This window comes from Orcinus orca, chromosome 15 (assembly GCF_937001465.1).
Source record: "Orcinus orca chromosome 15, mOrcOrc1.1, whole genome shotgun sequence".
In the NCBI taxonomy this organism is placed as follows: Eukaryota; Metazoa; Chordata; class Mammalia; order Artiodactyla; family Delphinidae; genus Orcinus; species Orcinus orca.
Window position 1 is genome coordinate 63,852,497 of NC_064573.1, and position 24,025 is coordinate 63,876,521.

The window sequence follows — 24,025 nt, forward strand, 5'->3', positions numbered from 1 at the left end:
CATGAGCTGTTTATATATTTTGGAGATTAATCCTCTGTCCGTTGATTCATTTGCAAATATTTTCTCCCATTCTGAGGGTTGTCTTTTCATCTTGTTTATGGTTTCCTTTGCCGTGCAAAAAACTCTGAAGTTTCATTAGGTCCCATTTGTTTATTTTTGTTTTTATTTCCATTACTCTAGGAGGTGGATCAAAAAAGATCTTGCTGTGATTTATGTCAAAGAGTGTTCTTTCTATGTTTTCCTCCAAGAGTTTTACAGTGTCCCGTCTTACATTTAGGTCTCGAATCCATTTTGAGTTTATTTTTGTGTATGGTGTTAGGAAGTGTTCTGATTTCATTTTTTTACATGTTTTGCCAGCACCACTTATTGAAGAGACTGTCTTTTCTCCATTGTATATCCTTGCCTCCTTTGTCATAGATTAGTTGACCAGAGGTGCATGGGTTTATTTCTAGGCTTTCTATCTTGTTCCATTGATCTGTGTTTCTGTTTTTGTACCAGTACCATATTGTCTTGATGACTGCAGCTTTGTAGTATAGTCTGAAGTCAGGGACTCTGATTCCTCCAGCTCCGTTTTTTTCCCTCAAGACTGTTTTGGCTATTCGAGGTCTTTTGTGTCGCCATACAAATTTTAAGATTTTTTGTTCTAGTTCCGTAAAAAATGCCATGGGTAATTTGACAGGGATTGCATTGACTGTAGATAGCTTTGGGTAGTATAGTCATCTTCACAATATTGATTCTTCCAACCCAAGAACATGGTATATCTCTCCATCTGTTGGTATCATCTTTAATTTCTTTCATCAGTGTCTTATAGTTTTCTGCACACAGGTCTTTTGTCTCCCTAGGTAGGTTTATTCCTAAGTATTTTATTCTTTTTTTTGCAATGGTAACTGGGAGTGTCTCCTTAATTTCTCTTTCAGATATTTCATCCTTAGTGTATAGGAATGCCAGAGATTTCTGTGCATTAATTTTGTATCCTGCAACTTTACCAAATTCATTGATTAGCTCTAGTAGTTTTCTGGTGGCATCTTTAGGATTCTCTATGCGTAGTATCATGTCATCTGCAAACAGTGACAGTTTTACTTTTCTTTTCCAATTTGTATTCCTTTTATTTTTCTTCTCTGATTGCCATGGCTAGGACTTCCAAAACTATGTTGAATAATAGTGATGAGAGTGGATATCCTTGTCTCATTCCTGATCTTAGAGGAAATACTTTCAGTTTTTCACCACTGAGAATGATGTTTGCTGTGGGTTTGTCATATATGGCCTTTATTATGTTGAGGTAGGTTCCCTCTATGCCCACTTTGTGGAGGGTTTTTTAGCATAAATTGGTGTTGAATTTTGTCAGAAGTTTTTTCTGCATCTATTGAGATGATTATATGGTTTTTCTTCTTCAATTTGTTCATGTAGTGTATCACATTGATTGATTTGCATATACTGAAGAATCCTTGCATCCCTGGGATAAATCCCACTTGATCATGGTGTATGATCCTTTTAATGTGCTGTTGGATTCTGTTTGCTAGTATTTTGTTGAGGATTTTTGCATCTATATTCATCAGTGATATTGGTCTGTAATTTTCTTTTTTTGTAGTATCTTTGTCTGGTTTTGGTTATCAGGGTGATGATGGTGGCTTCACAGAATGAGTTTGGGAGTGTTCCTTCCTCTGCAGTTTTTTGGAAGAGTTTGAGAAGGATGGGTTAGCTCGTCTCTAAACATTTGATAGAATTCACCTGTGGAGACTTCTGGTCCTGGACTTTCATTTGTTGGAAGATTTTTAATCACGGTTTCAATTTCATTACTTGTGATTGGTCTGTTCATATTTTCTATTTCTTCCTGGTTCAGTCTTGGAAGGTTATACCTTTCTAAGAATTTGTCCATTTCTTCCAGGTTGTCCATTTTATTGGCATAGAGTTGCTGGTAGTAGTCTCTTAGGATGCTTTGTATTTCTGCGGTGTCCGTTGTAACTTCTCCTTTTTCATTTCTAATTTTATTGATTTGAGTCCTCTCCCTCTTTTTCTTGATGAGTCTGGCTAATGGTTTATCAATTTTGTTTATCTTCTCAAAGGACCAGCTTTTAGTTTTATTGATCTTTGCTATTGTTTTCTTTGTTTCTATTTCATTTATTTCTTCTCTGATCTTTATGATTTCTTTCCTTCTGCTAACTTTGGGTTTTGTTTGTTCTTCTTTCTCTAGTTCCTTTAGGTGTAAGGTTAGATTGTTTATTTGAGATTTTTCTTGTTTATTGAGGTAGGCTTGTATAGCTATAAACTTCCCTCTTATGATTGCTTTTGCCGCATTCCATACGTTTTGGATCATTGTGTTTTCATTGTCATTTGTCTCTAGGTTTTTTTGTTTTTCGTTGTTTTTTTTTGCGGTACGCAGGCCTCTCACCGCTGTGGCCCCTCCTGTTGCGGAGCACAGACTCTGGATGCGCAGGCTCAGCGGCCATGGCCCACGTGTCCAGCCGCTCCGCGGCACGTGGGATCCTCCCAGACCAGGGCACGAACCCGCGTCCCCTGCATCGTCAGGCGGACTCTCAACCACTGCGCCACCAGGGAAGACTTCTAGGTATTTTTTGATTTCCTCTTTGATTTCTTCAGTGATCTCTTGGTTATTTAGTAACGTATTGTTTAGCCTCCATGTGTTTGTGTTTTTTATGTTTTTTCCCCTGTAATTCATTTCTAATCTCATAGTGTTGTGGTCAGAAAAGATGCTTGATATGATTTCAATTTTCTTAAATTTACTGAGGCTTGATTTGTGACCAAGATGTGATCTATCCCGGAGAATGTTCTGTGCGCACTTGAGAAGAAAGTGTAATCTGCTGTTTTGGGATGGAATGTCTTATAATTATCAATTAAATCTATCTGGTCTCTTGTGTCATTTAAATTAAAGCTTGTGTTTCCTTATTTCTTTTGTGTCTGGATGATCTGTCCATTGGTGTAAGTGAGGTGTTAAAGTCCCCCACTATTAATTGTGTTACTGTCGATTTCCTTTTATAGCTGTTAGTAGTTGCTTTATGTATTGAGGTCCTCCTATGTTGGGTAAACATATATTTGTAATTGTTATATCTTCTTGGATTGACCCCTTGATCATTATGTAGTGTCCCTCCTTGTCTCTTGTAACATTCTTTATTTTAAAGTGTATTTTATCTGATATTTAGTATTGCTACTACAGCTTTCTTTTGATTTCCATTTGCATTGAATATCTTTTTCCACCCCCTCACTTTCAGTCTGTATGTGTCCCTAGGTCTGAAGTGGGTCTCTTGTAGACAGCATATAGATGGGTCTTGTTTTTGTATCCATTCAGCAAGCCTGTGTCTTTTGGTTGGAGCATTTAATCCATTCATGTTTAAGGTAATTATCGATATGTATGTTCCTATGACCATTTTCTAAGTTGTTTTGGGTTTGTTTTTGTAGGGCCTTTTCTTCTCTTGTGTTTCCCACTTAGAGAAGTTCCTTTAGCTTTCGTTGTAGAGCTGGTTTGGTGGTGCTGAGTTCTCTTAGCTTTTGCTTGTCTGTAAAGCTTTTGATTTCTCCATCGAATGTGAATGAGATCCTTGCTGGGTAGAGTAATATTGGTTGTAGGTTCTTCCCTTTCATCACTTTAAGTATATCATGCCACTCCCTTCTGGCTTGTAGAGTTTCTGCTGAGAAATCAGCTGTTAATCTTATGGGCGTTCCCTTGTATGTTATTTGTCATTTTTCCCTTGCTGCTTTCAATAATTTTTCTTTGTCTTTAATTTTTGCCAATTTGATTACCATGTGTCTCGGCGTGTTTCTCCTTGGGTTTATCCTGTATGGGACTCTCTGCGCTTCTTGGACTTGGGTGGCTACTTCCTTTCCCATGTTAGGGAAGTTTTCGACTATAATCTCCTCAAATATTTTCTCTGGTCCTTTCTCTCACTCTTCTCTTTCTGGGATCCCTATAATGCGAATGTTGTTGTGTTTAATGTTGTCCCAGAGGTCTCTTAGGCTGTGTCTTCATTTCTTTTCATTCTTTTTTCTCTATCCTGTTCCGCAGCAGTGAATTCCACCATTCTGTCTTCCAGGTCACTTATCTGTTCTTCCGCCTCAGTTGTTCTGCTATTGATTCCTTCTAGTGTAGTTTTCATTTCAGTTATTGTATTGTTCATCTCTGTTTGTTTGTTCTTTAATTCTTCTAGGTCTTTGTTAAACATTTCTTGCATCTTCTCAATCTTTGCCTCCATTCTTTTTCCCAGGTCCTGGATCATCTTCACTATCGTTATTCTGAATTCTTTTTCTGAAAGGTTGCCTGTCTCCACTTTATTTAGTTGTTTTTCTGGGGTTTTATCTTGTTCCTTCATCTAGTACATAGTCTTCTGCCTTTTCATCTTGTCTATCTTTCTGTGAATGTGGTTTTTGTTCTACAGGCTGCAGGATTGTAGTTCTTCTTGCTTCTGCTGTCTGCCTTCTGGTGGATGAGGCTATCTAAGAGGCTTGTGCAAGTTTCCTGATGGGAGGGACTGGTGGTGGGTAGAGCTGACTGTTGCTCTGGTAGGCAGAGCTCAGTAAAACTTTAATCTGCTTGGCTGATTGGTTGGTTGGGGCTGGGTTCCCTCCCTGTTGGTTGTTTGGCCTGAGGGAACCCAACACTGGAGCCTACCTGGCCTCGTTGGTGGGGCTAATGGCTGACTCTGAGAGGGCTCACGCCAAGAAGTACTTCCCAGAACTTCTGCTGTCAGTGTCCTTGTCCCCACAGTGAGCCACAGCCACCCCCCACCTCTGCAGGAGACCCTCCAACACTAGCAGGTAGGTCTGGTTCAGTCTTCCCTTGGGTCACTCCTTCCCCTGGGTCCCAATGCACACACTACTTTGTGTGTGCCCTCCAAGAGTGGAGTCTCTGTTTCCCCCAGTCCTGTCGAAGTCCTGCAATCAAATCCCACTAGCCTTCAAAGTCTGATTCTCTAGGAATTCCTCCTCCCGTTGCCAGATCCCCAGGTTGGGAAGCCTGACGTGGGGCTCAGAACCCTCACTCCAGTGGGTGGACTTCTGTGGTATTAAGTGTTCTCTGGTCTGTGAGTCATCCACCCAGCAGTTATGGGATTTGATTTTACTGTGATTGTGCCCCTCCTACCGTCTCACTGTGGCTTCTTCTTTGTCTTTCGATGCGGGGTATCTTTTTTGGTGAGTTCCAGTGTCTTCCTGTCGATGACTGTCCCGCAGCTAGTTGTGATTCTGGTGTTCTGACAAGAGGGAGTGAGAGCACGTCCTTCTACTCCGCCATCTTGGTTCAGGCTCTAAATTCCTTTAGTAAAGACAATTCCCAAATCTGTACTTTATTCTGATAACAGAAAGAATTCTCCAGCCACGAGAGTGACACTATCAGAAATACAGGTATTTCCAGAGACTGAAGGAGGCTAAACAGAGAAATATTAAGACCAGTAAAAAGCCTACAGTTGTAATTCTCGAAATATTTATGTCTCACTACTTTGAAATTACAGTAGTTGTCACATCTGCTGCTTGATCTTGCTATTTAAGGCATTAATAAAGAAGCACACACATTAAAGATGTATTTTCTTAATATTAAAAAAAACCAGTACTTCAACATAACCGATTTCCTTGGTAACCTTACATAATTTATTCTATTCATTTCAGACCACTAATCTGATCTGGCAGTGAGGACCTCCTCAGGAGAACATGCCTCTCACAAAGGATCTCCTGCATCCCTCGCCAGAATAGGACACACAACAAGAAGCACCTGCTGCAGAGCCCCACCTCCTACTTCATGGATGTGAAATGCCCAGGATGCTATAAAACCACCACCATCTCTAGCCAGGCACAAACAGTAGTTTTGTGTGTTGGCTGCTCTAATGTCCTCTGCCGGCCTACAGGAGGAAAAAGCAAGGCTTACAGAAGGATGCTCCTTCAGTTGGAAGCAGCACTAAAAGCACCCTGAATCAAGATGAATGGGAAACGATCCCAATAAACATATTTTGGATTAAAAAAACCAAACCAAACCAAAAAACAACCCACTAATCTGAGAAGGAGCCACAGGTTTCACTGACTACCTAAAAGATCCATGACACAAAAAAGATTAAGAACTCTTATTATCAGGGCAATTTACAGATTCAGTGCAAATGGCAGAGACAGAAAACTAGTACACAGAAGTTTGTACTCAAGAGAAAAAATGTCAGTTGGGATCTTGAAGGAGGCACGATGAATAAACTTAAAACCATTCAAATGTTAAAATCAATTTTATCAGGTATTCATTAATCGTCTACATTGTTAAGCGCTATGGATACTACAGCGAAAACAGAAAATTCCTTACTCTCATAAACTTTATACAACATGGGGGAAATATAAAGAGACATGTATTAGGGGACTTCCCTGGTGGTCTAGTGCAGCAGGGGGCACAGGTTCAATTCCTCGTCAGGGAACTAAGATCCCACAAGATGCGTGGCAAGGCCAAAGGAAGAAAAGGGGGGGTGGGGTAAGGAGACATATATTAAAAATAGATAAATTATGATAGATACTAAGAAAAAATGCAAATGCTATAATTAACATCATCATGGATAACTAGAGAACTTGGTTTAAATTAGGGGCTCAGGGAAGGCTCTTCCTCTCTAAGGAAGTGGCATTTAAAACAGAGACCTGAAGGACAGGCTGGAATTAGCCAGGTGACGGGTAGCTGAGAAGGCAAGTGTTCTACTGAACAGAGAGAGGTTAGGCAGGTGAATCTGTGGACCCCAAAGAAGGCTACTGGTGGCGGGCACATACCAAGCCAAGAGCACATGGCTCAGGATGAGGCTGTGACCTGGAAGTTGTGCTAAGGGTTTAAGACTCATCTTAAGTGCACTTCCACTTTAAGGAAGGACTAAAAGTACCCAATTTATATTTGTAAATGCTCTCTCCAGCTGTGATATGAAGAATAAATTGTAAAAAGGAAAGAGTGAAAAAAGAAACCATTTGAAACACTGCAATAGCACCAGTAAGAGATGGTAGTGGCTTGGACTAAGCAACAAGCACATAACTGGCATTTTAAGCCAGTCAGTTCATTGTACGAAATCATGCCACCCACTGCAGAACATTCGGCGTCCCAGACTCGAGGGCACTGTGAACCAGCAGCACTCTCAAATCAGTAAAATACTCACAAAAAGAAAAAGCAGCACACCTCTAAGGGCAGTGGTAAAGCCTCTGGAATGTACAAGATGACGACAGTGGAGACAGGAGGAGTTACTGAGATTGAAAAGGAAAGGTGCTGACTGGGATCTAGTGAGCAAGGTGGGTGAACAGGCCAGATAATACTGTCAAGGTCAAAAATGAGCTGTGCATATGGGAGAAAAAATTTGCAACATGTAGGACTTGTATTTAGAGTATATAAAGAACTCTTACAACTTCAAAATAAGACAAACAACCCAAAATTTTAAATAGGCAAAAGAACAGACACTTTTTGTGTGACAATACACACACACAAAGATGAATGATGTCATAAGGGAAATGTAAATTAAAACCACATAACATACCCATTAGAATAGCTAAAATGAAAAAGAATGACCATACCAAGTGCTGATGAGGTTGTAGAAAAGCTAGAACTCTCATACCCTGCAGGTGGAACTACAAAATGGTACAATCACTATGAAAAGCCTTGGTGGTTTCTGAAAAATTAAATGCACACTCACCATACAACCCAGCAGTTCCACTCCTAATTATTTACTCAAGAGAAATGAAAATATATGTCTATGACAACAGCCAAGATACGTACACAACCTAGGTGTCCACTAATGGATGAATGGATAAGGAAGACGTAGTATACGTGTACAATGGAATACCAGTCAGCTGTAAAAATGAAAGAAATCTGCCACAACATGGACGGACCTTGAGGGCATTACACTAAGTGAAATAAGTCAGACAGAGAAAGACAAATACCACATGATGTCACTTATACATGGAATCTAAAAAACAAAACAAACAAAACAAAACCCAGGTGGTTGCCAGAGGGGTAGGGGGTAGGGATGGGGGGGAAACAGGTAAAGGGGGTCAAGAGGTACAAACTTACAGGTATAAAATAATTAAGTCACGGGCATGCAACGTACAACATAGGGAATACAGTCAATGATACTGTATTGACTTTGTATGGTGACAGATGGTAACTGTGCTTATTGTGGTGATCATTTCACAATGTATACAAATGTCAAACCACTATGTGGTACACATGAAACTAATAAAATATTGTATGTCAAATTACTTCAATTAAAAAATAAAGAAAATATACATCCATAGAGACTTGTATACAAATGTTTGTAGGAGCTTTATTCATAACAGTCACGAACTTGGAACAACCCAAATAGTCATCAACAAGGAAAGAGTAAACAAACTGTGTGTCACCGTGCAATGGAAGAGCACTGAGCAACAAAAGGGAAATGACTACATGCGACAACAAGGATGAACCTGGAAAACCCTATGCTAAGTGAAAAAGCCAGGCAAAAAAGAGCAAAGACTTCTAAATTCCATTTATCTGAAACGCTAGGTAAGCTGAGGCTGATCTACAGTGATAGAAAACTGATCCATGGTTGCCTGAGCTGAAGACTGACAGCAAAGGGCACAAGGGTACTTCTTCCTGGGGTTATGTAATGTTCCATATCTCCACTGTGGTGGCGGTTACACAGGGTATATATTTGCCAAGACTCAACTGAACTTTGCACAAAGAAAAGGTCCATTTTGTTGTATATAAATTATACCTCAGGGCTTCCCTGGTGGCGCAGTGGTTGAGAGTCTGCCTGCCGATGCAGGGGACGCAGGTTCGTGCCCTGATCCGGGAAGATCCCACATGCCGCGGAGCGGCTGGGCCCGTGAGCCATGGCCGCTGAGCCTGCGCGTCCGGAGCCTGTGCTCCACAAAGGGAGAGGCCACAATAGCGAGAGGCCCGCGTAGCGCAAAGAAAAAGAAAAAAATTATACCTCAAAAGGTGATTTTTAAAAACTGAGCTATGCTACAAAACTGTGGGGCTGATTTTCTCTCATGGTTCATATGCTCATACTGAGGACAATTTCATAGGAAGTGTTACAAACAGGTTTTGAGCAATGGCAACATCATTAGAATAAACGCCCAGGCTTCCACAGTCATTTCTGAGGCTTTGGCGTAAATATAACATTTCTGGTACATTCAGGCTTTCTCCCCATCCTCCCCAGCACCCTGTCATTACAGTCATTTCATAGCAGAGGCTCAATAATATTTGTGGATAATAAAGTTTGTCTAATGAAGGAGCTATCTCCTCATGCATTAGCACCACATACTGTACACGTTGTTAAGCAACTAAAATGCTATCAACTGTTAATGGGTTATTTTTAGAGAAAGCTATTAAGCTGTTCTCTAAGCTACCCATTTCGGTGCACTTTAATTATCTGAACACAAAACCACAGTACTTTGTTTCACAGATAAAAATTAACTTGTCTTCAGATGCTAAGTAAGTTAGACTGATCCAAATTAATGTTCCAAAAGTAAGTAGGTAGATAATACAAATGACTGCTTTAAAAGAAAACGTATTAGTTCCTTTAGCCTGATTCTCTCATAATTTACTAACCAAGAAAGCCAGTGCAAAGGTTTCTTTAGAGTGTGTGAACCATTCAGTGAGCAAATAAAAGCTAAAGTCATTTTAGCTGTAAAACCATCATAATTTTACATTATTTTAAGACTGAGTGCTCCAATAATACTTCAGATATTGCAACTTAAAATCTGATGTCATGAACACATGTGCACCCTCTCTAGGAAAGGTGCTCCATACAGCCCAGAGCTTGAACAAATTTGGTTGTCTACATATGCATTTTTAAATCTCTTCAGTAATAGAACAGGGGCCAAAGAGTCAGGTGAGTTCCAATTCTGGCCCATTCCCTTACTAGCTGAGACATCACTGAACTACCCAACACCTCTGAGCGACCATTTGCTTGACTCAAAAATGAAGAAAGCCTATGGGGTTATGAAGATTGCAAAAACAGCAGATGAAAAGCCTGAAAGATATTAGACCATCCCCAAAAAAGTGGAAGTCATTTTTAATTACTTTATTATTTTTTATTAATTTATCCAATGAAACCATAAAAAGAAAGTAACATCAGAAAAAAAAACTAGACTTCAAATCAGGAGGTCTGAGTTTTAGTCCTAGCTTGGCTATGCCCTGTATGTCTGCCCTGATAGTGTTGGCCAAGTTACAAAAAGAAGATACCATTATTCTGTGTTCAGGCTTCTTCCAAACATAAGTGCAAAACTTCTTTAAAAAATTTTTATATGTATACAAGAGACTGGAAAAAAACCCACACCCAATTATATGACTGAATGTACATACATACATATATATGCATAGATATAGCCATAGAAAGATGAAGACTTGTAGTGACTTATACTCAGTAAAGGTTCTACAAATTTTTGGTGGGCTCAAGTACACAAATTATTAAAGGAAAAAGTATGAAAAACATTTCTCTCAGATTAATAGGAAAAATGCGTCTCTATTACTAGATCTAAGATACCCCATCAGAATTTAGTACCGTGACTATCATCATCCTAAAACCCCACAACCATAAACTCTGTTATTTGAAGCACACTAGAGCAGCACAAAGTCAGAGTTAGTACTCTGCAACAGATCCAATCAGTACTCTAATCCAAGCACTCCTCTTTAGAAATGACCTTTGGAGTTCACCTATGCTCTGAACTTGTCATGAGAGAGACCCTGATGAAGCAGATGGGCTACTACTCACTTGTGGATCATCCCCCTACATTTCCTTCCTCCTCAGATATTCTCTTCTGCCTTCACTGGCCAAGAATTCTAGGATGGTCCAGGTCGGGCTGGCTCGCGGTGAGCTCTGAGAACAGCCAGACGTATTGAACCAAGACTAAGAGCATCGAGTCTCCTCCAGTGCTATGCATTCCGGGTAGCCGCCCAGGCAGCTCTGCGCACCTCTGGCCCTGAAGTTGAGTGAGAAACTGAGAGAGGACCTTAGTAACCATAATGACCACCGCTTACTGAGCCCTCAGCACAGTGCTGAGAGCTTCAGAAAAACCTTTACTTGCTGTCTTCACCACAACCCTATGGCGGTAAAGCACAGCCCCTACTTTACAGGTGAAGAAACTATGGCAGAAGGGAGGAGTCAAGTAACTTGTCTCTGATTACACAACCAGCAGCCAACAGAACTGGGATTTAATCCCAGGCGTGCTGACCTCCAAAACCCCTGTTTCTCAGCCACTACACCATGCGAGGGTCAGTAGTCCTCCACTGGCTATGCCCTTTTGCTGGTGATGAACCAAGGTTTGGCTCATGATTCTGACGGGGCAACTGTAAAGAAGCTGAGGACAGCAGACAATGAGGACAAAAACAAAAATCATCGTACTGACCACGATACAGAAAGCATTCTGCTTCCCAAGGGAGCCGATCCATTTTGAAGGTTCTGGCTATTTAGATCTTCTTCATCAGGATAAGCCAAAACCTAAAACCTGTCTCCTCTGAAACAAGAGGCAAATATGTCCTGTAAATGAGGTGTGGGAGAGCAGACCTGAAGGCAGGAGATGAAAAGGCAAACCAAACATGAGGGGAGGGAGGTGAGATCAGGGTCTGAATGGGGACAAGTAACAAGATATGCTGGAGACCAGCAGGAATGAGAATCCAGAGATTTTTAGTAGTGTCGATCGTGACAATCCAGTAATTTTCTTTAGCATATACCATCAGCCTGTAAGATCAGACAAAATAAACAGTTGGGTTCTCGTAAAATGGGAGTGGAGTCGTCAAAAGAGAGGAGAGGTCAGCAGACAGATCCAGACCCAGGCCAGACAGGACTAGGAGATTAGGAAACCATAAAGGTGAGGATCTCAAGTGGGGGTACAGGGGAGAAGGAGCAGGAGGAAAGGGAGCTACAGTCCGAAAGAGGATGATCTACTTCGTAAGGCCACCCTTGCTCACCTTTGTAAACTGTACCCCAATGAGTCAAGTCAGAGAAAGAAAGGCTCGGATGATCATCCCCATCATGGAAACTTTAGGTCAGTCAAGAAATGCAAGTTTCTCACGAACTGCCCCAATGTCAGAAATATTAACACCCACCCAGACCTATGGAAGACGGAAAAGTGTTTAAACTGGAAGCAAACAGCATTATTATCTAAACTGAAAAGAACTGCCCGCACAACTAAGCAGACAGTGAGATGTTACACAACAGATGCTAAACTAGGTAAAGTAGAAAACTGTAACATACAATTATAACTCTAAAATACCAGTAAAAAAATCTCCAGTCAGAGCTGGAAAACTAATTTTACTTCTTTCCAATAAAAAACCTTCTACAGTTGGAGTTGTTTTTTTCTTTCCCCAACCCATCATGATAGAAGAGGAAGTAGATAAGGAAAGGAAGACCCTGAACAAAATCTGATAATCATTCATATGTATGCATCATAAAATATACGCAATTAACTCTCAAACACTGCTGGTGGGAAGACAGGTTATAAACCCTTCTGGACAGGTTGGTAGGACAGTCCTTACCAAAATCAAACATCTGCACCTATCTTTTGATTCAGCAATCCCGCTCCTAGGATTCTACCCTAAACATACATCTCCAGTGATATGAAAATACATAAGCACAAGGTAATTCACCGCAACATTATTTGTAACCGCAAAATACTAGCAGCAACCTAAATACTCATACACTGGAGAAAGGCTGAATGAACTATGATACACTCACATGGTGGAGTACTATGCAGCTGTAAAAAAGGAATGAAAAAGATCTACAAACTAACACGGAGTGGTTCCAAGATACAATGTTAAGTAAAAAAGCAAAGTATAAAAGATTTATACTATGCTACCCTTCATATAAGAAAGAAGAGTTATAAAAAAACATAAATGTATCTGCTTATCTGTATAGCAGAAATATAGAAAGGATAAACCCAGAACTAAAGAGATCGACTGTATACAGGGGATGAGTGGGAAAGTGGTGAAGGGGAGGATGGGAACAGGGTGGTAGGGATGAGAAGGGAGGGACTGTTCCTTGAGTATACCTTGTGTGTAGCTCTTACTCCGAGAGTCACAGTCATATCACATATTCAAAAAACTAAAGAAACAAGAATGAGGATACGGGAAGAACCCCAAATGGAACACCAACAGTAACAAATGAACCTAACTGTATTACAAATCAATGACATAACCACACTGAAGGGCATGAGGAACTAGAAACCAGCCTAAGCAACTTTAGAAAACAGTATTTTAACTGCATGCTGTAAAGCTGAAGCAGGAAAGGGCTGAACACAAATCCTGTAATCTAATTAGTGAACATGTTTCTCACAAGGATATGGGTTAGCAATTCTGCATCTACTTTATGTATAAACAGAATGGGACTGAACAAATAAGCAAACAAAATGGAAGATAATGAGAGCCAGGCTGGGGAAAGAATACAAGCAAGAGGAAAGGCTAAAATAAACCACATGGTGTTGGATTGGAATCAGGGACATCAGTATGAACTCATAGTTTTTAACATATACACAGACAGAGAAATACAGATGTGTGTATGTGTGGGTTGGTGTACACACATCTATTTTCCCAGCTCTGTTCACTAAGAAGACTTAGAAGCAACTACACCCCAGTAGCAACGAGCACACTTTGCCCTTAAAAAGGTACTCAAACAAGGGTGGGGTTTGTTGAAAGCAGTCACTCTGAAGGAGCAAACAAAGGTCGAAGTTGCAACAATTTGAAATAAAAAATGACAATACTGGATTACAAACCTACAGAATATAACAAATACCCATGAGTTCATACTGACACAAATAAGTAAGTGAATAAATCAGTGGGGAGAAGGAACAGCTCTTTCTCACAGAGGCACTCCAATCAGATGGAATGAGGAAAATAGAAAAACTGTCATTAGGTAAATACCACAATAATTTTTTCAGAAAAAGGTCCATGGATGGATGCTTAATCTAGTGAGTAGAAATCTGAGAAGAAACAGGGCATCTGCTTAGTCTCAAAGTACCTCCTCTAAGATATTTATTAATTACAAAGGGGTAAATAGATGGACCCCATCTCAACCAGGTGATTAAAGTTAACATCCCTAAGGATAAAATATCTCCACAACACCAACTCTCTGATGTGATGTATCAAGAAAGGCACATCACTTCTGTTAAAACTGCATAATCTCATTCCATTCATGAAAAACCATCAGATAAACACAAACTGAGGGACAGCCTACAAAAATAACAGTCCAGGGCTTCCCTGGTGATGCAGTGGTTAAGAATCCACCTGCCAATGCAGGGGACACAGGTTCAAGCCTTGGTCCGGGAAGATCCTACATGCCGTGGAGCAACTAAGCCTGAGCGCCACAACTACTGAAGTCTGCGTGCCATAACTACTGAAGCCCACAGGCCTAGAGCCCATACTCTGCAACAAGAGAAGCCACCGCAATGAGAAGCCCGCACACCGCGACCAAGAGTAGCTCCCGCTCACCACAACTAGAGAAAGCCCGCGCACAGCAACGAAGACCCAACACAGCCAAAAATAAATAAATACAATAAATAAATTTACAAAAACAACAATCCAATACTCATTAAAAGTGTCACGGTTATGAAAGACAGAGGAAGGCTGAAGAAATGTCACAGTTGGAAGAGACTAAGGAGACACAACAATTAAATGCAAAATGAGAACCTGGAAGAAAAAATGACATCGGGGGAAAATGGGAACTGTGAATAAGGTCTGCATCTAGTATTGTACCAGTTTTAATTTCTTGGTTTTGATGACATTCCTACAGACATACACCATGTTCACATTAGGAAAAGGTGGTTACATGGGAACTCTCTAGACTATTTTTGCACCTTTTTTCTAAGTCTAAAATTATCTCAAAATAAAAAATTACATCCTTTTGTTAAAATTATATGCATATATGTATATTTGTGTGTGCATGTGTGTAACAAAGATTTTAAAAAGAGAACAGAGAATGAGAAGAATGTGAAAAGAGAGAATGATGGAGCCACTGCCATGATTCTTGATAATTTCCCAATTCCTCAATTGAGTCCTCCTTCCCTTAGGTCCTGGCCTGAGTCCCTGTGTTTCAATAATCTGAGAGTGTACACAAAGGATCCCCAAAGACTTCAGAGACTGTAGTGGGATAACTGAGGACATGGAAAGGAGACGTGACCCATGAGCCCACCCCCAGCAAACTGGAGGCTGGCGAATAAGCCAGAACTGCAAACAGTCCTGATTGCTTTGAGCCCCCCCCCGGCAAACCGGGGGGCATGCGAATAAGCCAGAGTTGTGAACAGTTCTGAATGCTTCGAGCGCCCCCCGCCCCCACCCCGGCAAACCGGGGGCCTGCAAAAGCAGCACTGAGTGCTTTGGGCACTGATCCATGAGATGTCCTCAGTATAATCAGAGTGGTGGGAACGCAAGGAAATGTTCTTGTGCTACTTCAGTATAATCAAAATAATGGTGGGAACTTTGTGCTGTTTTTGCACTCAAGGAGGAAGCACAGCAGGTGCTCACGAAAGCCAATTATTGCTCGTATAATTAATAAAAACATAGGATGCTGCTTTGGCACTTCTGAAATGTTAAGAAAACAAGTCTTAAAGTGTAAATCTAGATAATGCTTTAATAAAAGTTACCACAGCAAGACGGACGGCGCTGTTTTGCCTGAGCGAGCGGCAGCCCTCTACTGCTGTGCTTTGGCACAATTCATCTCGTGTGATGAGCTTAGTTTCGGCCCTGTCCTAAGAAACTACAACAGAGACCGACAAGAATTCCATAGGATCCTGGTCAGCACAACCAAGAATTTCTCAAATGTTTCATTGCTCAAGTTACTGTGGAAATCTTATTTCTGAAATCAGTTTCTTTTCTTTTCTCCCCATATTATCTCTTCACTTTTGCCCTCGACCAATAAATATATCTGTTGCCAGACACAATCAAAGATCCAGACAGAGAGGAACACTGCCAGAGACAGTGGCTGCCCCCAGGTAACTCCCAACACTGATCCTCCGCACACTCAGAGTGACAGCTGATCTCCAGGACAACTGCTGAAACTAGGGCCTGTACTCCGAAAAATCTACCCATGTGACAGACTGTCAAGTATCTGAAGAAACAACCTTAAAACTAATCAAGTTTTATTTTGGGTCAAGTTACAAAAGCCCTGGTCTTGGAAGTCCTGAATCTGAATTCAAGTTCTTGCACTGTCACAACTCTGTGCTTGTAACCATGGGCAATTCTCTTAACCTTGCTGAACCTCAATATCTCCCCCATAAAATGGAAAGAATACTTATCTCTCATATATAGGCTTATTTGGAAGAATAAGTATCTGCGAACTCACTTCATAAACTCAATACAAATGCAAACAATACCACTGCCACCTACGTGACAACAATTTTATCAGAGTTCCAGCCCAACAATCTCTCTCTCTTTTTTTTTTTTTTTGGCGGTATGCGGGCCTCTCACTGTTGTGGCCTCTCCCGTTGCAGAGCACAGGCTCCGGATGCACAGGCTCAGCGGCCATGGCTCAACGGCCCAGCCGCTCCGCGGCATGTGGGATCCTCCCAGACCGGGGCACGAACCCGTGTCCTCTGCATCGGCAGGCAGACTCTTAACCACTGCACCACCAGGGAAGCCCAACAATCTCATGTTTTAATTATTTCATTATCATTTTAAAATAAATCAGTTAATAATTATATCAATTTTCAGTTCATCACTGTACACTGTATTATTTTAATTTTCCTTATATTCCCATTAGATATAAAAATTATGCTAATTTTTAAGAACACAACAACTATATAAAACTTTAAAAGAATTAAGTCCTACCATATAGTCTAAATATCTTAGCCAAAGCTACCCAATGCGAGGGCTAGGATTAACACTTGGTCCTTCCTCTGAATTCTGTGTTCTTTCCATTATGTAAAAATGTGCCCAGAAAGTCTTACACAACAGAACTTTGGGAAGCACTAAGTGAGAAGTGGTACAGAATGCCGCCTCCTTCAAAACTCAACAAAATAAACATGTTATAAACAAAGAACAAAGATAAGACTCAACTGAAGGAACACAGCAAGCAAATTTTAAAGGGCAACCAGGAGCGGGAGTGGCCACTAAGCACAAACAATACAGGTCCAGGAGAAAAGGAGCAGGCTTAGCAGAGTCATCTCTAAGAATGGAGATAAAGACAGAATGGGACTCATAAACACATTTAAAGTGTTACACACAAGGGGAATGCTAAATAAAAACAGACCAGAATATATTCTGCAGAACCGTGACATATTACAAAAGAATTTAAAATAAAAAAAGAATTCTGCAAATAGCAGAATCAGGATTTAAAAAAAAAAGAATAAGTCAAGCAGAATGTAAATTAAAAAATAATAATTTATAAGGTAACAATAACAGAAATCAGTTAAATAGACGGAAGAGAGTGCAGATGATACCATCAGAGCTGGAAAACAGATTAAAAAAGAATTAGGGACTTTCCTGGCGGTCCAGGGGTTAGGACTCTGTGCTTCCACTGCAGGGAGCACAGATTTGATCCCTGATCAGGGAACTAAGACCCTGCAAGCCGCACACCACGGTCAAAAAATAAAAATAAAAGAATTAAGCTACAATAACAGAGGCCCACAAAAAGAGTTAAGATTAACTGTTTAAGATCAGAGAGACAGTAAAATTAGAAAATAAATAAATAAAAATCAGAGAGAAAATAATCAAATAATATTTTTTGAATTAAAAACAAAAAAGATATCATTGGCAAGAATAAAAGAATAGTGTGCCTACCAATCAGGGTTAAATCCAAGAGGAAGAGGCTCAAAAAGGAAGAATAACCAGTGGCAAAAGGAGGAAAAACGAAGATCTCAGAATGCAGAAAGAGATGAGAAAATGATGCACACCCGGGCCCAACTATGAGAAGTAAAATAAGTGAAGGTGGTTATTCGCCAAGTTCATTTTACAGAGCCAATGCCAAATAGCAACTAATGACTCTGAAAAGTAAATCTTGACAACTTAACAAAATAGTAAAATGTAAAATGCATGTGAAAAGAAGCCGGAATGTAAAAGGGCACCCCTTCCCCCAGCTCCACGTTGGCAGGAGGCTTTCTGCACAGGGGCTGATTACTGGGGAAAATATGGGGAGTGACTGCTAGGTGCAGGGTTTCCTTTTGGGGTGATAAAAACGTTCTGGAATTAGATATCACCGCCCCTCAAAAAAAGCATGGTCTCATTAAAAAAAAAAAAAAAAAATTCTTTTTTCAGATCGGTATATCAGGGGCTAACACTTAAAGAGTTCAACGAATTCCCTGGCGGTCCAGGGGTTAGGACTGGCGCTTTCACTGACTAGGGCCTGGGTTCAATCCCTATCCCGAGAGCCGCACAGCGTGGCCCAGAGTTCAACCTGAAAAATCTCTTCACTCTGGAGAGCTACCAGCAACCAAGACCAGGCACAAGAGCAAGGAGAAAAACTGGCTCTGAGTTCTGGGAGTAGGGAAGAGGGAGAGAAAAGGCATCCTGATGATATATACGTTTTATCTTGGCCAACCCACTCCACCAGAGTATGAAAACTGACAAGGATTCAAGGTAGAAGCCCTGCTAAGAAGTTAAAGAGCAGACATCTGGGCAAAACAAGAGTAAAAAGCCTTATAATACCAGGTTATAGTTAAAAATAATAAACTAGACCAATGGAACAAACAGATTCCAGAAAGACACAGGTAAATACCTCTAAGTTTAATATGAAAACTCATGTGAAATTAGACAAGGTGTCTAATACTGCTAAAATTATACTCTTAATATGGAATAAAATACATAAAGCATATAAATGCAGCATTCTTCTCTGCAATCATTTCCACACAGCTTAAAAGACTAAATTAAAGGTTAAAGGCCTTCATGTATTTCACCAATTCTGAAGCAATAAAAGAACACAGCAAACAATTAGTTGATGAATTTGATTATACAAATATTTTTAAAGCTTTCAGAAAAAAAGTTAAAGGCTTTCAGAACATTAATGCTTAGCTTCTAGTGCATAAACGGTTCCATAACTTGAATACAGTTCAAACATCAGATAAGTGAGTAAAACTTAGAAAAAAGTTTGGCCTCACAAATAACCAAAAACAAGGCACCTAAAAGGTTTATCTCATTTCTATTCAATTACATATAAATAAAAGAATAATACCATGTTGTCACAGCAAGAGGGAACCAGGGCTGGGGTGGGGGACACAGAGCAAAGAGGGACTTTTAAAGATTAACAGGGACAGGTGCCTGGGTGGGGGGGGGATGTGGGTGGGAAAAAAAGATTAACAGGGACAGCACCAATTCAAATGCTATTTCTGGAGAGCAATCTGCAGAAGTCCTATCTTTGACCTGGTCAATCATTTTCGGGGAATAGGTTCTAAGAAAGTTACTCAGAGGGGGTGGGGGTGGGGTCCTGTTTGTGCTGAAATGTTTACAGCTGCATCATTTAAAAATAGTGAAAAGGACTTCCCTGGTGGCACAGTGGTTAAGAATCCGCCTGCCAATGCAGGGGACATGGGTTCGAGCCCTGGTCCGGGAAGATCCCACATGCCGTGGAGCAACTAAGCCCATACGCCACAACCAGTTAGCCTGCACTCTAGAGCCCGCGAGCCACGACTAGTGAGACCGAGCACCACAACTACTGAAGCCCTCGCGCCTAGAGCCCGTGTTCCGCAACGAGAGGCCACCGCAATGAGAAGCCCGCGCACTGCAACGAAGAGTAGCCCCCGCTCACTGCAACTAGAGAAATCCTGCACACAGCAACGAAGACCCAATGCAGCCAAAAATAAATACATAAATAAATCTATTTTTAAAAAAACAAAAATGAAATCAAGAAAACACTTCCATTCACAATACCATCAAAACAAAATACTTAGGAATAAACCTAACAAAAGAGAGGTAAAACTTATGCTCTTAAAACTATAAAACTTTGCTGAAAGAATTAAATAGATGGAAAAACATCCCATGTTCATGGATCAGGAGACAAAATATTGTTAAGATGGCAGTATACCCAAAGTTGATCTAAAGATTCAACACTATCTCTATCACAATACCAGCCTTTTCTTTGTAGAAGTTGACAAGCTGATCCTAAAATTCATATGGAAACTCAAGGGAACCAGAATAACCAAAATAATCTTGTAAAAGAAGGACAAAGTGACAGGACTCACACTGCCCAATTTAAAAACTTATTGCAAGGCTTCCCTGGCGGCACAATGGTTGAGAGTCCTCCTGCCGATACAGGGGACACGGGTTCGTGCCCTGGTCCGGGAGGATCCCACATGCCGCGGAGCGGCTGGGCCTGTGAGCCATGGCCGCCGAGCCTGCGCGTCCGGAGCCTGTGCTCCACAACGGGAGAGGGCACAACAGTGAGAGGCCAGCGTACCACAAAAAAAAAAAAAAAAAAAAAACTTACTGCAAAGCAAGTAATCAAGAAAGTAATCAAGACAGTGTGGTACTGGCACAAGGATAAACAAACAGAATGGAGGAGAGTCTGGAAATAAACTCATTTGTCTATGGTAAACTGATACTCCACAAGGGTGCCAAGACCACTTAGTGGGGAAAGGACAGTCTTTTCAACAAATGACACTGGGGCTTCCCTGGTGGCGCAGTGGTTGAGAGTCCGCCTCCCGATGCAGGGGACATGGGTTCATGCCCCGGTGTGGGAGGATCCCACATGCCGTGGAGCGGCTGGGCCCATGAGCCATGGCCGCTGGGCCTGCACGTCCGGAGCCTGTGCTCCGCAACGGGAGAGGCCACAGCGGTGAGAGGCCCGCGTACCGCGAAAAACAAACAAAAAAAACAAATGACACTGGGACAACTGGATAGCCACATGCAAAAGTATGAAGTTGGACCCTTACCCCATACCATATACAAAAAGTAACTCTAAATGGATCAAAGACCTAAATGAGAGAGCTAAAACTACAAAATTCTTTAAAGAAAACACAGGGATTGTCTTACATTTGGGCTGCTAAAAAAACCAAAAAGACACAGACTGGGTAGCTTATAAACTACAGAAATTTATTTCTCACAGTTCTGGAGGCTGTAAGTCTGAGAACAGAGTGCCAGCATGGTTGGGTGAGGGTCCTCTTCCTGGTTTGCAGAGTTCCCACTGTACCCTCACATGGTAGAAGGGACCAGGAAGCTCTGTGGGGTCTCTTTTATAAACAGCACTAATCCCACTCATAAGTGGACTGTGGACCTGTACATATCTGACTGAGGGATGAGTTCCAACCCTTAGAACCAATACCAGTGGTCGTGGCCCCTCCCTTCTTGGCTCTGCTGAAGTAAGAACTCAGGGGTTGCCAGTGTGAGGGGGTACAGACCGTTATTTGGAGATGAGACAAGAGAGGCAGAAGTTGCAGAGAACTTGCTGCAGCAAAGGGCAAGGCAGAGCTCTCCTGTCAGAGGCAGAGCACAGGGGTCACCAAGCAGCCCTCTGAGGATCACTATATTTCAACTAAGCCCCTTAAATTTGTACTTCTGATATACCTGATAATTTACTTGAACTGTGTCATTTTATACCTCTGCTGAGCCTTGGAGATCTAGTCAGAATGTATTAAAATGTTATGTATTTTATACAAAAAAGTATTATAGTTTTAAAGCTTAGTTGTATAAATTCATACAGTAAAGAGTCAAAACCCTAAGAATTATTAGCACATTTTTAAGAACAGGTGATATTTATGTGAAATGGACACTGCAGTAAAATGGTTACAGAAGATAGCAACACTTAACATTGAGCTCCACCTTACACTATAGCGATCAGCTTACGTGGTATCCACTCAAGGTAGGGGACATTAAGTTTCCAACTATCTCATTAAAACCTCTCTTCTATTTTAGAGAGTTTAAAAGCCAAATATAGCTGTGTTAGCTACAGTTCCACTAGATGAGTCTATATAGCAGATGACTTCCCTAACCTCCAAAAGCCTAATTCTCCTCCCCCTGGAATATAGGCCAGACTTAGTGACTTGCTTTACAAGTAAAATGGGGTGGAAGTGATGCTGTATGTCTTCTGAGGCTAGGTCATAAAAAGGTGCTCTCTGGGAAGAGCACAGCCAGCCACGATGTAGTGAGGATACTCAAGCAGCCTATGCAGAGGGCTCCACTGAGAGAAACTTGAGCCCTAACCCCCCATCTCCCCACCACAACCAACCAGCGCCAGTGTGTCAGCTGGGTGAGCTAGGAAGCAGATAGATACCCCAGACCCAGCTGAAATCTTGGCTGCAACCTCATGAGGCCCTGAGCCAGAACTGCCCAGCTAGGCCCACTCAATTCCTAACTCACAGAAAGTGTGAGAAAACAAATGTTTATTGATGTTTTAAGTCACGAAGTTGTAGGGCATTTATTACACAGCAATAGATTAGTACTACAACAAATGAAATGAGGAAAAACAAGACTACAGAAAACTCTGTAGGTGTCATTTGGTCTAGAAAAGGAATGAAGAGAATGTGAAGACCACCTAAAAACATCTTCCTTCCAGAACTGGAGCATCAAGAGCATGGCAAAGCCATGGGTAAAGTCCTTTCCTAGGTTGTTAAGTAGGATACTTTAAAAAGTAATTTTAAACCACAAATACACACAATATGATTCTCACAACTGTTGAGTGAAACAAACCACACACAAAAGAATACATACTTTATGATTCCATTTATATAAAATACAAAGCCAGGCAAACATGTCAGAAGTCAGGATAATGGCTATTCTGGTGGGTGAGGGGTGGGTAGTGACTAAAAGGAAGAACACAGCAGGCTTCTGGAATGCCTATCACTTCTGCTTCTTGATCTGGGTACTAATTACCCAGGTGTGTTCAGTCTGTGAAAACTCACTGGGCTGAACAATTAAAGATTTGTGTACCTGGCTAAATGTATATTTCAATGAAATATTTTTAAAGATAAAGTACTATTTATTACTGCTATTAGGAATAATAACCCATAATTAGTGCTTTTCTTCAACTAAGGACTCTCATAAAAAACTCGACCACCATAAAAGCAATTAGGTAGTTTCATCATATGCATTAAAACCATTTAAAAAAAATACAATTCATACTAACTCCAGGAACAAAGAAGAATGCTTTCTATGCAGACAATTCTGAGACCACTTAACAGAGAAAGTACCTCTCATCCCTGCCGCCCCCCCGGCCACTCCCCACAGGTGAAGCAGGCTGGGCTCTCCCCACCTTCTCGGCACACACTATCCTTTGGGGACTCTCACTTGGCTCCATTAAGGGATAATGGAGAACTTGAGGGCAATGCCCAGCTTCTCCCCTCAGGGAGGCCGTAAGCCTCATCTTGGAGGCCACCTGAGATAAGTACAACTAACAGACAGACGCTGGAGGCCCCATCCCAGGGCTGAGGAAAACGGAGGAGTCTCCTAAAGTCACCTGCAGGATTATGGGTATCAGAGTACTTATGAAGTCTAGTCTAATTGGAAAACTCATCTTGAAGACTTATAAAATTCCACTGAAAACCTACGAAATAAAAATAAAATGTTCTTCTACACCTGAAACTAACAAACATTGTAAATCAACTAAACTTCAATTTAAAAAATAAATAAATAGGGAATTCCCTGGTGGTCCAGTAGTTGGGACTCTGTACTTTCACTGCAGAGGGCCTGGGTTCAATCCCTGGTTGGGGAACTAAGATCCCAGAAGCTGCGCAGTGTGGCAACAAAATAAAATAAGGGACTTCCCTGGTGGTCCAATGGTTAAGAATCTGCCAGCCAATGCAGGGAACATGGGTTCAAGCCCTGGTCCAGGAAGATCCCACATGCCACGGAGCAACTAAGCCCGAGAGCCACAACTACTGAGCCCATGCGCCTAGAGCCCGTGCTCCACAACAAGAGAAGCCAGTGCAAGGAGAAGCCCGCACACTGCAACGAAGACTAGTCCCTGCTCGCTGCAACTAGAGAAAGCCCGTGTGCAGCAATGAAGACCAAGCACAGCCATAAATAAATAAATAAACAAAATTTATAAATAAATAAATGTTCTTTAACTTTCAATGTCTGGCATCATTAATTCATTAACAATGGTGATACTAGACGACCATGTGATTTAAGAAGTACTTTTATAATTGTCTAGGAACAAAGAGAAAATACATACACACGTGT

General features: G+C 41.2%; 1 protein-coding gene and 1 pseudogene across 3 annotated transcripts in view; one reads left to right on the forward strand and one right to left on the reverse strand.

The window, feature by feature from the left end:
* The window catches only part of MAPK1 (mitogen-activated protein kinase 1), a 100,277-nt gene that overhangs the window by 50,234 nt on the left and 26,018 nt on the right, over positions 1-24,025 (reverse strand). The window lies entirely within an intron of this gene.
* On the forward strand, positions 5,656-6,194 carry LOC117203741 (40S ribosomal protein S27-like; annotated as a pseudogene).